General features: G+C 39.6%; 1 protein-coding gene across 3 annotated transcripts in view; it reads left to right on the top strand.

Moving 5' to 3' along the window:
* The window catches only part of PTPRN2 (protein tyrosine phosphatase receptor type N2), a 2,126,515-nt gene that overhangs the window by 1,586,694 nt on the left and 523,685 nt on the right, over nucleotides 1–16,136 (top strand). The gene's annotated exons all lie outside the window — the stretch shown is intronic.

Below are 16,136 nucleotides of genomic sequence, written 5' to 3'. Positions count from 1 at the left end.
TCAGCATGTCTTCTCTGTGTCATAGCTGCTATAAGGTTGAGTTCAGGTTAACTTAGTGGATTGAGTGGTTCACCCTGAGAAGGACTGTTATGATAAATTAAGGTGGATAGTGATTAATAGTACATTTTCGTACAATACTGCAGTAGATGTAGAAAAGTTGTGTCTTTAGGGAAGAAAAACCAAAGAGTTTTCTCCAAAGCTCAAGAACTGCATATAAAGGAACAGCACCAGCACATTTACAAAACGGTTAAAATTAAAACAATTGAAAAAGTCAACATTTAAAATAAATTAAAATATAGGGATATGGTTAAAAATACAAAATTACAGAAAATTGGAAAAAGCATAACAAAATGTTCAATGGGATGACAAAAAGTAGTTTGGCTATAGATAATAAGAAACAAAATTACAAAACAAAAATGACTAACTAGCAAATACCCACATAAACCTACCTCTTCACACTAACTAACAATCCCAGAATGCAGTATATAAATCAGGATGGAAGTAGCAAAGTGGAATGAACAGATGAAACCACCGGAAGAAGACATTTTGTCGAAACGCGTCGTGGGGTCTGTTTGAAAGCTTGTAACATCGTGAATAAAGGATTTAACATGAATACAGCCTCCGGGAGTGCAGCGCTGTTTTTCTTTGAAGGTATATATATATATATGTACATGTATATTTCAAAAGCCTAGGTATATAGCAATCAAGCATTGGCAACGCCAGTAGGTCTGGCCTTGGTTGCCTCCTTTTTCAATTTGTCGATGCTAGCTTTATTTGTAATAGTTTTTGTAAAAATGTATTGTTGGGGAAGCTGCTGGCCAGCTTGGCCCTTATCAATCTGAAAAACATTGGCTAAAAACAATAGCGTATATTTTGTCTCAAAAAGCACAATGTGCAGTAGACTATCCTGACATTGAAGTGAATTACTTCGTATGTAGGCATCCTCCTTCAGAAAAGCTAAAATGCATTCACTCGGAAGTGGGCAACCTGATTGTCACATGCTGTATGCTGTAATGAGCAAAAAACGGAATGTCACAATATAAGACCAATGGAAGATGAAGACTGACTTAAAGCCCCTAAATGTAAATATACAATGAAAATAATTTTAGTAAAATCAAAAGGTCGTGGCTAAAGCACTATACAAAGGTGACAGTAGATGAGAGGAGTACAGAGTAGGGGAATGAGGACGGTGCTGCACTCAGGATTGCCAGATGGAACCATCATCCAGAGGGTTGCAAATTGATAAGGTATGGCTTGGAGTGTTCACTTTCTTCCTGAAGAGCAGGAGCCAGGGAGCTCGCTGGATATAGGTGAAGATAGAGTTACAGAGTTTATAGTAAGAGAAGGCTTCGGGACTTCTTGTGAACAAGTTCTGCATCTGCACACAGATGAAGAAAAAGGCTATACATCAGTTTTTTAGGAAATGTTGCTATTCACAGCTCAAAACATGCAGGCACTAACCCAGCAAATTTGTGTGTTATAGAATGAGTTTCAGTAAGCACAATATGACCTTTAGTGTTACTAAAAGGCAATGAACAATGCTATAAAAATGTACTTAATACATATAGAATTATAGATGGGCAATGTGGGAGCAAATCCGGATCCCAAAATTTGGGCAGCCCCAAAATGTTACATTATCCGGTTCTCCCACAGATTGAATTGCGTGTTACAGAACTCCTTAATCATTAGCTTTCAATGTAAACATTTCAAATAAATAATAGGGCCCACTCAATAATTAGGTTCTAAATCAGAAGTGTAAGGGTTTTATTACAGAATTCAATAGTAAGCAACACAGAGTTCATTCCATAAAGGGTCTCAGGAGCAAAGCAATACAGAGTAAGTAAAGCCAGAAATGATTCTAAGCCCCAAATGAGCTGCAAGATCAAAAATTAATTGGATAGCATCCCTAGTGGAACAAGAAAATCTTCTTGCTCACCCTCCTCCCCCCCAAAAAACAAGGGATTCTTATACACAACTCTCACATAACACATCAGACAAACTGCAAAATCATTTGCAAATCAGAAAACAAGGGAAATTCCAACTCATTGCCTTGACACATAAGCACCATCCCATTTATACCAAAAAATCTTATGCAGCAGCCTTTATGCCTATACCTTCAGGAAATGTTCTAACAACTATGAAACATTTAAACAATGGAACTTTCAGCGAATGAATCAACTAGTATGCACAACGGAAGGCAGCGGAAGGGACCTTGAAAAGTTTGAAATCATAGCGACCAGGAGAAAGTTCATCGATAGCAATATAATCATACAGTGGAAATAAGCCATTACTCATAAACTTGATTGTGCTCTGTGTAGCTTAATAGGAGACAGTGCACAAGGGAGGAAAGGAGGAGTGAGTGGCAGTGATGGCATCCATCTTGTTTAAGATAGGATCTAACAGTAAAATCTGGCATTAATAAAACACAATAAACACATTTCTATGCATTATATAAAACCAGTTTCAGCTGTAATCTTGTTATTTTTACCTACCTATGCAAAACAGTCAAATGTGAAAAGTCATATTAATTGTCATTAGTAATGCAAGAAATAAAAACCCCGAAAAACAGACTAACATTTATGGTGAATTATTATGATCTTTTTTACTGATTGGCTTTTAGTGACATCAAATAGACAATGAGAGTGATGCTGGTGTTGTCTATGATGTCACTCAGAACCCCAATGTGCCCCCTTCATATGGTTTGCAACCCCAGCTGCCCTACTCCACACGGTTTCTAAAAAGAGGTTCAAAAGTATATCAAAATGGGGAACACAGAACCGTAGGAATCTGACCACCATCACAGGGCATATGCAAAACGCCTGAAATCGAAATCATGGTCCCTCAAACTTTTACTTATTTCCGGGTCTGTCAAATTTTGAGTGAGCTCAAAATTCAGGTAATGCAAACTTGACAACATTTGATTTACCTGGGACTCATAGAAAACAGCATTTTAGAGAAAACTGGTTATGCCCCATGAAGGTGTAAACATTCACCTCTGTTATGGCAAATGGAGCAGCTCTTAGCATTAAACACTGCCCATCATGAAGCACTGCGATGCCGTATCTGTGGCCCCAATCAGTGGAAAAGTAAAAACACAGAGAATTTGTATCATTTGACAAAGGAGCACGCCATAGCCATCCATTATTTTACCTGTTGAAAGAATTACAGTATGACACTATGGGCCTGATTCTAACTTTGGAGGACGGTGTTAAACCGTCCCAAAAGTGGCGGATATACCACCTACCGTATTACGAGTCCATTATATCCTATGGAACTCGTAATACGGTAGGTGGTATATCCGCCACTTTTGGGACGGTTTAACACCGTCCTCCAAAGTTAGAATCAGGCCCAATGTCCTAAGGAGAAATTAACCATTATTTCATTCTTTTGAAGAACCTTGTTTTATAAAAGATTCTGCCTGCCTACATTGCAAGTATACTTTTCCAGAAAGTTACAACCATCAGTGGAGACGGAATAATAAAGTAAAATTATTTTATTAATGCACATGAAAAAAGATGTAGTATGAACAACAGTATCTCAACAGGTATCACTGACAAGTAAATTAGAAAAAATTATACAGTGTATACCAAAAAATGGAAGACAATCATTTATATGTTACAAATATTTTGAGATCCCATAAAACAAAATCACATCTGTCTTTATCCCAAGTGACTGAGGAAAAGTGAACACATAGGGTCTAATTTTGAGCTCAGTGCACGGCTTACACCATCTGCCGAACTTCCGACGGGGAGGTTGCCACCATACTGGCGAGCTCCTCGCCAGTCCGATTAAGAGTTTCCCGCTAGGTCAGCGGGCGGAAACTCAGGACTAGCAGGAAACAGCCTACAGCATTGTCTCCGGCTCATAATCAAACCGGCCGCAATGCTGTAGGATGAAGGGTGCGCCAGCACCCTTGCAATGTTCACTGTCTGCAAGGGAAGGCAGACCGTGATTATTGCGATGGTGTTGGGCAGGGGGACCCCTGCACTGCCTATGCCAAGTGCATGGGCAGAGCAGGGCCCCCCCTGGGGCCTCCTGCACCCATTCTCCACCATCCTTTCATGGCGGTAGTACTGCCCTAGCAGATTACGACTACCGCAACTGCCAGACCACCGGGATCTCTGATCCTGGTGGTGCTGGCAGTCCCACTGTGGCACAACTGCCATAGTTTAAATATAGCGCTCAGACCGCAACTTTGGCAGTGGTCTGACCGCCATCCGCAAGTCTGGTGGTCTAGTGACCGCCAGACTCGCCATAGTGCTCGAGAGCAAGTGACCCAAACCGACACGTGCAACACAGAAGAGAAAAAAGTGAAAAGCAGCTACTGAATAGACAAACTTTGTAAATTCAGATACATGAAATCAATAATCAAGTCCATATCACAAGACAAATCATGTAAATTAAGTCTTCTATATTGCTGTTTTAAATTGTTGATGATGTTTCAACCTTTTAGACTCAAGGTCATCATCAGGACCAAGGAAAACACCTGAACAAAGTGGCACAACTAGTAAAATAATTATGCCAGCCGTCCCCAGGTGAGGAATAAAAGCAGGGAACTATTATGACTAGAGCAGCTCAATAGGAATTCCTGTCTACATCCCGGACCACATGAAAAAAGGCAGGCACAGTGTATTGTTCTGTTGCAACCCACCCAGTTCCATCCAGTTCTCCAGGAGAGCTCAAAGTATAATTTTTGCTGCTCCCTGCATGAGTGTTTATGTTGTCTCCATCATAGATGAGTCCACTGGTCTAGATTTCGACAGTGTGTACCCTTCCAATTTAGCACCACAATGGCATTCAAGACTGGTGATAGAGGATCAAGCTTCATTTGCTAAGGGGTGGCCACCATGCAAATGTAGACTGCCCCTCGTGGCAATATGCCTGTGGTGACAACCCACCAATTACACCTCAGCAATATGTAATGCATAAAGAGATGAAAGACAAAGCTGCATAGCTATATTGTGTTTCATTTTTTGTACTCCTCATACGTTCTTGAAATTGATAGTCCTGAGTTTGTGCAAAGTAATTTTTAATCCTCATATTTGTTTGGAATTCCAAAACATGAATCACAATGTATGAAGGACAGCCAGCACGTGTTTTACCCCCTTCTGGGTGCACATGCCTGGGCTTTCTCAAGGCACAGATTCAACAGTGAGCCGGAGATAATCAGTGGTAGCCAACGGGTAACCACAAAGTTCTTTAGACTGGTTGCAGTAATCTAATGCGGTTCGAAGAAGCAAAGTAATGAGGCAGTGCAAGCAGTGGTCCGTATCTCAAATGGAGTCAGCAGATAGACACAAAGTTCTCTAGATGGGTTGTTTTAATCAAGAGTGATTCGAGTACGCAGAATAATAATGCTGTCCCAGCGGTAGTGAGTTTTGGCCAGTGCCTACCACCCCAGTGGTGTAGCACAAAACGATGGAGAATGTGAAGAGGGGCCTCTAATCTCTCAAGTATTCTCCGGCCTCGGGGCAGAATGGGCCCCCTGAAGGGTTGTGGGCCCTCCTGCACCGCAGTGACTGTAGGGGCTTACGTTATGTCCCTGCCCCACCAAATGGTAGAGACTTCCCAGTTAGGTAATTTGGGCCTAGATGGTTAGAAGCCTATATGTTCCTTGTTCTAAGTTCAGGAACCAATTATTGCATTTGTTGTCTGAAATATCAACATTCATTTCCATACAGCAATCTGAGAAGGTGGTCCTCAGTTTGCAAAAATGCACGCATATTGAAAATTCTGTGAATCCAATAAATAAGAACACACAGAAACACTACCCCTCCACAATATCGCACAAGGTGCTTATGTAAAAGTGCATCATGATAAACCTTTATGGATGAGGCATGTTACCCTGATGCAGCATTACCACAATAATGCAAAGAGATTCTTGTTCTCATGGGCTCTTTTCATTAATAATACATCTTTAAGTCATGAAAAAAGCAACAACATTTCTAATAATCCAGTGGCTGTATACTGCACATACATGATGCACTAATATACATAACGCAGTATTAGCCATAAGCAGGGCCACTGGAATTAGGTGATTCCTTAGCTGCAGCTTTTTCTGCATAATTGTGGACTTGCCATATCTGCCACATAATCTGTCAATTTCTGCCTACCTTGCAGATGTGACAAAGAAAAATTATTTCTAGCTCAAAACTTTCAAAGTTACAAAACACGTGGTGAAACGCTTTGCATTACAGTGGGTGGTCCTTCCTTTTAGATGTATTTGTGTGTTACACTGGTGCAAATGAGGTTTAACCTCTGCCCGAAAAGTGTTAAAATGTAGAAAAAGACAAAATAATGAAGTAATACTATTACAAAATGTGCCAAATTACGCTACATAATTTGCTTCTTCTTGCCATGTAATAAAGTCAACCCTGCCACATAATTTGGTCCTCCCCTGTCACATTTTTCCGGAGTCCCTGGTCAGAAACAAGTAAAACACATTTAACTTTTGGGTTCCATTTCTTAGTAAACTAGCAACACACTGACACAGTGGAATTGTGTGGACCTGTGGAGATATATCATTAGCCTCATTGCAGGAAGAGGCGCCGTCCACGAGCTGCTGGAGGTGGCGAGTTTCATCAATACTAGCGGAGCGGTGTTAGTACAACTTACTTGGAAACAAATTATGTGATATACTCGGAAGACTAAAGCCAGTTACCTGACATACAAGCTAGATTTAAGAGATAAATATATATATATATATATATATATATATATATATATATATATATATATATATATATATAGAGAGAGAGAGAGAGAGAGAGAGAGAGAGAGAGAGAGTGATCTGACTTACTTGCTGCCATGTCTAAATTTACGTGATGGTGGCCTTTGATGCACTGACTTGTCAGAAGTCATATAACTGTGGGGCAGCTATGGGAATTGAGCCTTGTGTGCCAGACTGTATCAGCAGATACTAAGAAGACACATGGGGTCCTTATGCTAAATACTTTAGACTACAAAAAAGAACATTATTCAATAATGTCTCCTTGCACTGACTTTATTTAGCATAGAAAAGGCATAAGGCAGGACCCTGCAGACCCTGGGAGAGAGGGTCCTCATCCTTCAGGGTTGCTACTATGCAGCACAAATTCTATGAATATCAGAGAGTCGTGGAGACCTCACTTCATGCATGAGGCACAGCATTTACACCCTCTGCACATTCTAATTTGGCATCTGCAGTTGTTATTGGTGGTGCTGTTAAAAAAACTAAATCACATTGAATTAATTAGGCATTAAAGCGAGTAAGATGTAACAAGTGTATCTGAAATACAGCATTAGTTCACTGACAGACAAGAAGGAAAGCTAACGTGAAACTTGCACTGATGGTTACTGCATCTTTCTCATTGTGGTCTTCCTGTCTGTTGCAGGCAGTTTGTATCTTAATCTTTCTGATGTGCTTTAGGATTTTTCCATTATTTGATGGCTTTTTTGTCTGTTTCACTGTTCTGCTGTGGATTTGCTGCTCGCCTCCTTATTCTTTGTTTGTCCTGCCCCTTGAGCATAGCTCTTTCACTATTTTATTGGTATGTGCGTGCAGGGCGCGCGGCGCATAGGCATGATCAAGGCACATATACAGACACTAGGCCAGGGATGGTATGACAGCCACAAGGTACAAAATCAGGGCATCTTTATTTACTTGGTCACCCTACGTCATTCTGAATACACCACAAGTCCCACTGCCATAGGTTCCGGTCTCGGAATGCTCCTCAGGCTCTGTGGTGACATGGGCTCGTCCATGAGACAAACATAACATTCACCATGCTTTTTGTTTGGATGTGTTATACCCTTACATGGCTGATGCCAGAGCACTATTTTTTCTGTTCTGTGCAGCTTATAGAACGCCATGGGACCGCAAGACTTGTGCCCTTCCCTTCTGACTCCTTTCCTCTTTTTTAATTCCAATTGTTCCAGATCCCCGCTCATTCTTTCCTTTCTTGCCATTGCTCCAGATACCTTCTACCCTCACCATCTTCTTAGTATTTCTCTCCCCCGCATCCTATGCTGCTCGTCTCTCCACTATTGGCTTGACCAGCGCAGGAGGCTTTTGAATTCCACCTGCATTAGTAAAGCTAGTTGCGGCAGCCAGTTATAATAAAAGTATAGAAACTGTATTTTCTATACTTTCAAGCCAGTAGCTCCATTTCATCATCAAGTTGCATCACGCAACACAGCCCAGGCACTGAGAACATAAATAACAATGTTATCCATACTTTGTTAATGGCAGCTGCAATGTCTGCAATTATGTATATTACATAGTCACGGTGCCTCATGCAACACTGCAGGCATTATGAATGTATAAAAACCTAGTTTTCATACCTTTACCATAAGCAAACAGGCACTGGCAAAGCAATTGCATCTCGAGACTGAATGGCATTGACAGTGCTTGTTTTAAGGATTGGCTTTAGGAATGCTGCCTACTTCTTACATCAAATACTTTTAGAGATGTAATAACAGGAAGGGGCTCTGCGATTGCATTCTTTGAAAGTGACAGACTGAAAGAAATTCACAAGCATCAGGCTTCAAGAGAGAAGCGTTATCCTGTGAACATTCTAAGGGGCATATTTATACTCCGTTTGCGCCAAATTTGCGTCATTTTTTTTGACGCAAATTCGGCGCAAAACTAACGCCATATTTATACTTTGGCGTTAGACGCGTCTAGCGCCAAAGTAGGAGTAAAGAGCGTCATTTTTTTTGCGTGAACGCCTTCCTTGCGTTAATGAGATGCAAGGTAGGCGTTCCCCCCCAAAAAAATGACTGCGACGCAAATGCGTCGTATTTATACTCCTGGGCAAAAATCACGCCCGGGAGTGGGCGGGTCAAAAAACCCCGCATTTGCGCCGCTTTTTAACGCCTGGGTCAGGGCAGGCGTTAAGGGACCTGTGGGCTCAAAATGAGCCCACAGCTGCCCTCCCATGCCCCCAGGGACCCCCCCTGCCACCCTTGCCCACCCCAGGAGGACACCCAAGGATGGAGGGACCCACCCCAGGGACATTCAGGTAAGTTCAGGTAAGTATACATTTTTTTATTTTTATATATTTTTTTTGGCATAGGGGGGCCTGATTTGTGCCCCCCTACATGCCACAATGCCCAATGACCATTCCCAGGGGACAGAAGTTCCCTGGGCATGGCCATTGGGCAAGGGGGCATGACTCCTGTCTTTACTAAGACAGGAGTCATGTAAATGGCGTCTGGGCGTCGTTAAAAATGGCGCAAATCGGGTGGAGGCGATTTTTTTGCGTCAACCTGACTTGCACCATTTTTAAGACGCCCTAACGCCATTTTTCCCTACGCCGGCGCTGCCTGGTGTACGTGGTTTTTTTCCACGCACACCAGGCAGCGCCGGTCTGCTTGCGCCGGCTAACGCCATTCAATAAATACGGCGCCCGCATGGCGCTTCAGAATGGCGTTAGCCGGCGCAAAAAATGTTGACGCTAAACTGCGTTAGCGCAGTTTAGCGTCAAAAAGTATAAATACGGGCCTAATTTTGCATTCGTATATATTTCATTGGTAGGGCTGGTAGAAAAATAGCTTGTTCGTGTAACAAAGCTTAGCGGCGGGCAAAAAGGATTACAGCTCATGAGCATTTGAATTTCAATGTTAATACAGCGACTAAGATAATGAGGGGTCACTATCAGCATTCACAGCCTCTTAATTAACTATTTGATAGATGTATTGCAAGGCACCCTTCAAATCTGTATTTCTTAGGCAAAAAGAGATCATTTATGTGTGGTGCAAGCTACAAAATGGCTCACAGATGGGAAACATTGAAATAAAACAAAATAAAGGTATTTGAAATTGTAAACAGCAATGTTTGATTAAGGTACAAAATAAAAACGACTATAGTTAATAAATGCTCCTTGCAATGGCAACTAGTGTGCCAGATCCTTAGATAGACATTATGGGCCTGATGATAATTTGGCAGCTGTTACGCTCTTTGCCAGAGCCATGGAGTAAAAGACTCCAGTGCCCTGACAGAGGTGCCACATGCAAACCTAGAAATGGCTGCTGGCCCAGTGGGTATTTCTTGCATTGGCAGGAACCCCCCTCACAGTGGTTCCTGTCAAGGCGTTGTAAGTTTGCTGTATAGTCCCAGCAACATGATGGATCCGTATGGCAAACTTGCAATTTTTTTCTATTGCGAAAAAAATTCCCAAGGAGGGATCTTCTTTTTAAAAATTAAAAAAACAATGTCCTCTCGCATTATGGGAGGAACTCTCACCACAGGGGCTTCCTCCCATGACAAGGAGGACCCAGGCACTTTTTCAGTGCCCCTTACTTCCAGGTTATATGGCTATATGTACGCCCATCTAAATTAGGTCTGTGGACTTGCAGCCAAACATCCTATGGCCCTTACTCAGTTGGGCCTCCTGATGGGTTTCACCACAGTGAAGACAGAGTCATATCTACTGTCATCATGCCTGCTTTCAAACCTGGCGTGAGGGCCATAATATTGGTGGCAAAGGCATTATTTCCACATTGCAGCAGAGTTACCTCTCATCCAACATATAAATCAAGACCTATGTTTGTTGATATGTGTTTTTATGGAGTGTGCATGGATGCAACTAGGTTTTGTGGTGCATGTGAATGTGTGTCTGTATATGTGTTAATTTATCAGGGCATGGGGGTTTCTGTGTGTTGTTCTGTTTGCTTGTGTTCATATAAGTGTCATCTATATAAGCCTCTTCATGACTGTTGTGCACTTCTGTTCATCCACCATATTGAACCTAAAGGTACTGTTTTAATCAGTGCTTGTTCTACATATTCGCACAGGTGGACATGACATGACTCCAGTGTTCTTTTTTATTAAATAGGCTATATAGTGAAAAGATTTAACTAATAGAAATATGCAATTGTATAGAGGAGAATAATGAATATTAAAATGTTTACCAGTGAAAATTGTGTCTGAGTGTCAGAGTCTAGAAGAAATAACCGAAAGAGAAATACAAAAATATATGCATAGATATAATACCATGAAATATCATGAATTTTCCATTTATCCTACATTTTTTAACTCTTCTCAACTGGGAAACTGAAGTCCAGTACTCAAAAGGCAAACATCCTCTAGAATATAGTTGCTGTGTGGGTTGTTAAATTACATCGGCCTAATTAATTCACCTTTTACCTATAATATGTGTGTGTATATATAATACTTAGTCAGATGTGTACAGTGTAATAAGGTATTTATTACTTTTGTTGTGCATGGAGAAGGCCTTTGACACACGAGAGGAAACCTCTAGAGTCTGTTGTAATTCCCCTTCCCTCCATCACAATGGTAATAAGTAGTAAATTAAGTTTTGCTCAACTGTTTATGCTCTGTTTTTTTATCTGTTTGTTATTTAGCCACCCCAGGGCTCAAGACATTACATCTGTGCAATGAGATAAAGTCAAATCGCAGAGGCCTTCTAACTATTAGGAAAGTAGTTTCCTTGTGTAAACGTTTTGTTACATGAGGACGTATTCAGTGCTTTTCCAAAATCAATGTTGCTGTACTACGGTAATAAACTAGCATTTGACCTTTGACACCGTTACTATGTGAACGTGCATTTATTAGTACAGTTGCTTTGAATATTTTATTATATATGTGTTTTATCTCTTGTTTCTGACACACAAAACAGAGCCAACAAGCCTCTTCAGGTATATTGTAGTGCTGGTTTTGTTGCAATTTACCATTGGGAACACTGCAAATGCATGTCATTCTCAGTCAGCATTGCTCATAGTGTGATCATGTAACACAGGTGTATTTTTAACATAGTTGCTAGTAGATAGTGAAAGACTGCCTGGTGCATAGCCTCTACTCTTTTGTAGCATATATTATTCATCCTGATACATTTGTGTTGAATGTCATATATCAATAAATAACAACAGTAGTTGTCTGTACAATTTTGTTTCTGATTTCACTCTGCAAATAAATCAATGTTAAGAAGCCTCAGTAGCCATGGTTCCATTAACTCAATGATAATGCTTCGTATGCTTCTTTGGACAGAAATTATAAACATCTCCAAGCAAACAATCATTTTGCCATTCTACAACTGTAAACTTCATCTCAAACTAAACGAGACACAAGCTCTAAAAAAGAGAAAAACATTATAACCTTAAGACAAGAAAAAGACATGATAAGTCCATATTCACATTAGAATAGGAATTGCATTTACGTAAATCATAAGTTAGTTGATAGTTCATGATCTTGGTTCACTTCCTTCTTGTGGAAACGTTAAATGTCCATTATACATTTAGATCATGTATTTCTGAGTTATCAGACCCCTTCACCACCTCTAGGTTTTTTTTAGCTTTGATGTGCGCCATATTATTTCAGATCCTTTCACTTGGAATAGGGGTATTCTATGAAGTGCTTAACTGTGCTGATGGTCATTATTAAAATTGCTTATGAGTTACAATATCCATTTATTTACATGGAAGATAGTACTTCCTATATGTCTCAAATTTGCAGGTTCATTCAATAATATGTTACAGCAATATCAGAATCAAATGTGATGTTTTTAGCTTGGAGAATCAGGAATGAATTTGCAGGCTTTGCACTTACCTAACATTTAAAGAAGTCTTACTGTATGTTAAACCAGTGTGCATTGGTCTTATTGCAGGATAGGTAACTGCTCACTAGTTTGTCATTCAAAGACAGGATTTGTGAAACGTCATGATAGCCATCTCATAAATTAATGTATTGATAGATTATTCTGCATTTAGAATCCTAGGATTCTTTTTAATTGATGTTACTGAGAGGGATTGATTGCCAAAGGTGGTTATGAAACATACAGTTTCTGATTCTTCTTTGGTCTTTCTCGATTTGTGGATTACAGATTGGTTCCTCTTGAATTTGCTGGGGTGACTCCTGTAGCATGTTGGTCAGAAATCCTTGCTGTGAATAATGATGACTCTAAATTACTGTTCATGATTCTCAGTTTTACATCTACAATTTCAATGTCAGTGTTGCTCAACTTAAAAGAGAGACTCAAATTAGTGAATTTATGTAAAGATATTTGCAAACTCCTTCAGGTGTGGCCTCATGTCATGTCATTAGCAATACATAATGCTGTTAGAATATGCATAGTTATATCCGTGTATATTCATAATCCATTGCACTTTCGTATTTTAAATATATTTTACACACAAATGAATTCTGTATTTTAAAACTGTGTATCAGAAATAGTTATTATTTCATACATAAAATTACTTTTAAACTAATGTATCTCATATTTTATGGTTGACATGATGCACCTTAGCTCAATTGCACAGGTTTTGAATATACTTCTGCTGCTACTTAATGTTTTACCAAACACTTGTTGGTTTTTAGAACTTCAGATTGAACAAATATCTTACCATACGAATTGCAATAAGCCTGTATAAATCGCTAAAGTTATTTCTTATCACATGCTATTAGGAAATGTTCATTTTTGCCTGTTAATTAATTTGCACTTGCACGATTGGACTGTACTTGTGTTTTTCCCAATGGTCGAAATCTTGGAAAATTGCAATTTGTCTTTTAAAATTGCTTACTGTGAAAGCAGCACTCCTCGGTACGTTTTAAATGGTATTGTTGTATTTATGCATTCATAGTGATTTTAATTATTCAAACAATAAAATAAATCATTAATGTCATCCCACATGCCCTGTCACCACATGGTTTGTAAATGTTTTCAGTACTTTTGAACACAACACTGACTCCTCCCACTAGCTCATTAGCAAATTGGCATATCATTTGGCAATACAGGTGACCACTGCGTGACACCGCAACTGTTTTTTATTAATAGTTTGAAAAATAAAAATATTTTTATTCAAGCAAAATTATTTTATATGCAGTATCATGGTTGTGTTTGAAGAGATTCAACAAGCATGCCCTCAAAAAATTACTGCAAGCCGCCAAACCGTTACAGTGTCTTGTATACAGAGAATTCCCATCTATAGTAACACTGTGGATTCCTATTTTGTATTATTAATTCTAGAGATTAAGAGCCAGATGTACAAAGGTTTTTTCTTGTCGCAAACGGCCCTGCAACAAGAAAAAGCATTTCCCAATGTACAAACCTATTTTTGCCATTCGGTCATCTATTTACCGATTAGCAAAAAAGGGTTTGCGGAATTCAATTAGAAGGGGCATTCCAAGGGCATACCTTCCTAATTGAGAGTCAAAGTTGTATGTATGATTGTTTTATGACTGTAAATGCGGTCGCAAAACAATCACAGTCAATACCAATTTCAAATTGGTGTTAACCCATTTGCAAACGGAAATGGGTCCCCAAGGGACACCTTCCCCTTTGTGAATGGTAGCGATTTTTTTTTTTTAGAGCAGGTAGTGGTCCCATGGACTACTGCCTTCTCTGAAAAAATGAAAAGAAAACTTTTAATTTTTTTTGTTTGAAATGCATCCTGATTTCTATAAGGAAAATGGGCTGCATTTCAAAAAATAAAAACTGCTTTATTTAAAAAGCTGTCACAGACAAGGTGGTTTGCTATCCCCAGCAGGCCACCATCCCTGAGTGTGTGGCCATTCCTAATGGGGTCGCAAATTGCGACTTACCTCATGAATATTGATGAGGTAGGTCATTTGCGACCCCATGGGAAATCGCAGCATACTCAACACTGTTGTACATTTTGTTTTGTGACTCGCTATTTGCGATTCCCATACTGCAAGTCACAAAACAAAAGGTCGTACATCTGGTCCTAACTATTTTGTATCCTTTACATATGATTAGAGACTTTTAACAAATCTAATAAGGGAGTTAACAACATAAATTTATGTGATCTCAAGTAAGTTTCTGATAGATGATAATATGGGTCAGCCTGAAGGTTTAGGGGACTATAATCTATTTGCGGGAAATGGTATTGAGTGGGCATGCATGGATTTTCATTTTTTTTAAATCACCCAGTCAAGTATACCTTGTTGCTTTTATCTAGTTAATCTTTCATAGTACATCTCAACATCATATTCCTCATCAAATGTTCTGCTAACTCAGGGACACTAAGTTGTCTTAGGGACTCTTGACTGTATCTGTCTTTAGTCCAAATGATAGCATTACCCTCTTTGCCTGAAGGGTTTATCACTATAGAGTTGTCATTTTTTTAAACTTAAGGCCACAACTGTGAGTAGTCAACATTTCTAAACTGTTATTTCTCTCTCCTCAATGACATTATGGGCCAGATTACGACCTTGGCGGATGGGAAACTCCATCACAAACGTGACAGATACCCCGCCCGCCGTTTTACAAGTTCCCTAGGCTATAATGGAACTTGTAATATGGCGGATGGGATATCCATCATATTTGTGACAGAATATCCCATCCGCCAAGATCATAATTAAGCCCTAAGTCCTTCTTGACCAGATCATCAAAGGCAATAATATTTTCACAGGGAAGGTGCTGCACATACCGTGATTTAGGTTTAAAACCATTACCGTTCACGCATTCAGTTCTTAATACCTACGGCATTCAAATCAATACCATCACAATCATTGGTATATATTTGTAATTCTTCAGTGTCTCTGAAGTCTGTATCAGAGCCAGTTTTTAAGCTAGAGTGAACATATGTTCGTTCCTGTAACTTCAAATTTCGTTCTTTGATTTCATTGAATTTTTTTGCAAATTTGGGAATGGACCCATTCTCAAAATCCATTCTGTCCCTGTGGGACCTTTTATGCATTTGTAGTTTTATGTCTTAACATATTTTTTAACTTGCCATTCTTTATTCAGTACTTGTTTTCTTAGTCTGTGTATTTCTTTTGTGATTTCAGCTAACCATTTAAAAGAGTTTCTTTATCGTCCTCTAATGCATATTTCATTTTAATTTGGAGCATTACTTTTGTGCATGGAGTATTAATTTAGCATTCATGGATTGGGGTCTTCATGTAATGTGATGGTATGGTGAATATTTGAAGATTGCGCCCACCACTTACCCCTTCTATACTTGGACAACTTCTGTTTCATTGTTAGGTTTGGCAAATAAATGACTTTAGGGTCAGTATGCTCTGAAGTGGCTAAAGTTCTTTTTTCAAACACAGCCTGTGCCACATCTCGGCATCTAGTGTCAACATCTTCCACTGTCTTTTCAATAGTTGAAAATTATCATATCTCAGTACCCATCTGCTTGTTTGGTCAAAGACGACTACACTCCTACTACAG

This window comes from Pleurodeles waltl, chromosome 10 (genome assembly GCF_031143425.1).
Source record: "Pleurodeles waltl isolate 20211129_DDA chromosome 10, aPleWal1.hap1.20221129, whole genome shotgun sequence".
Taxonomy (NCBI): Eukaryota; Metazoa; Chordata; class Amphibia; order Caudata; family Salamandridae; genus Pleurodeles; species Pleurodeles waltl.
The sequence above is the reverse complement of the archived record's forward strand: the minus strand, read 5'-3'. Positions and strand labels throughout refer to the sequence as shown.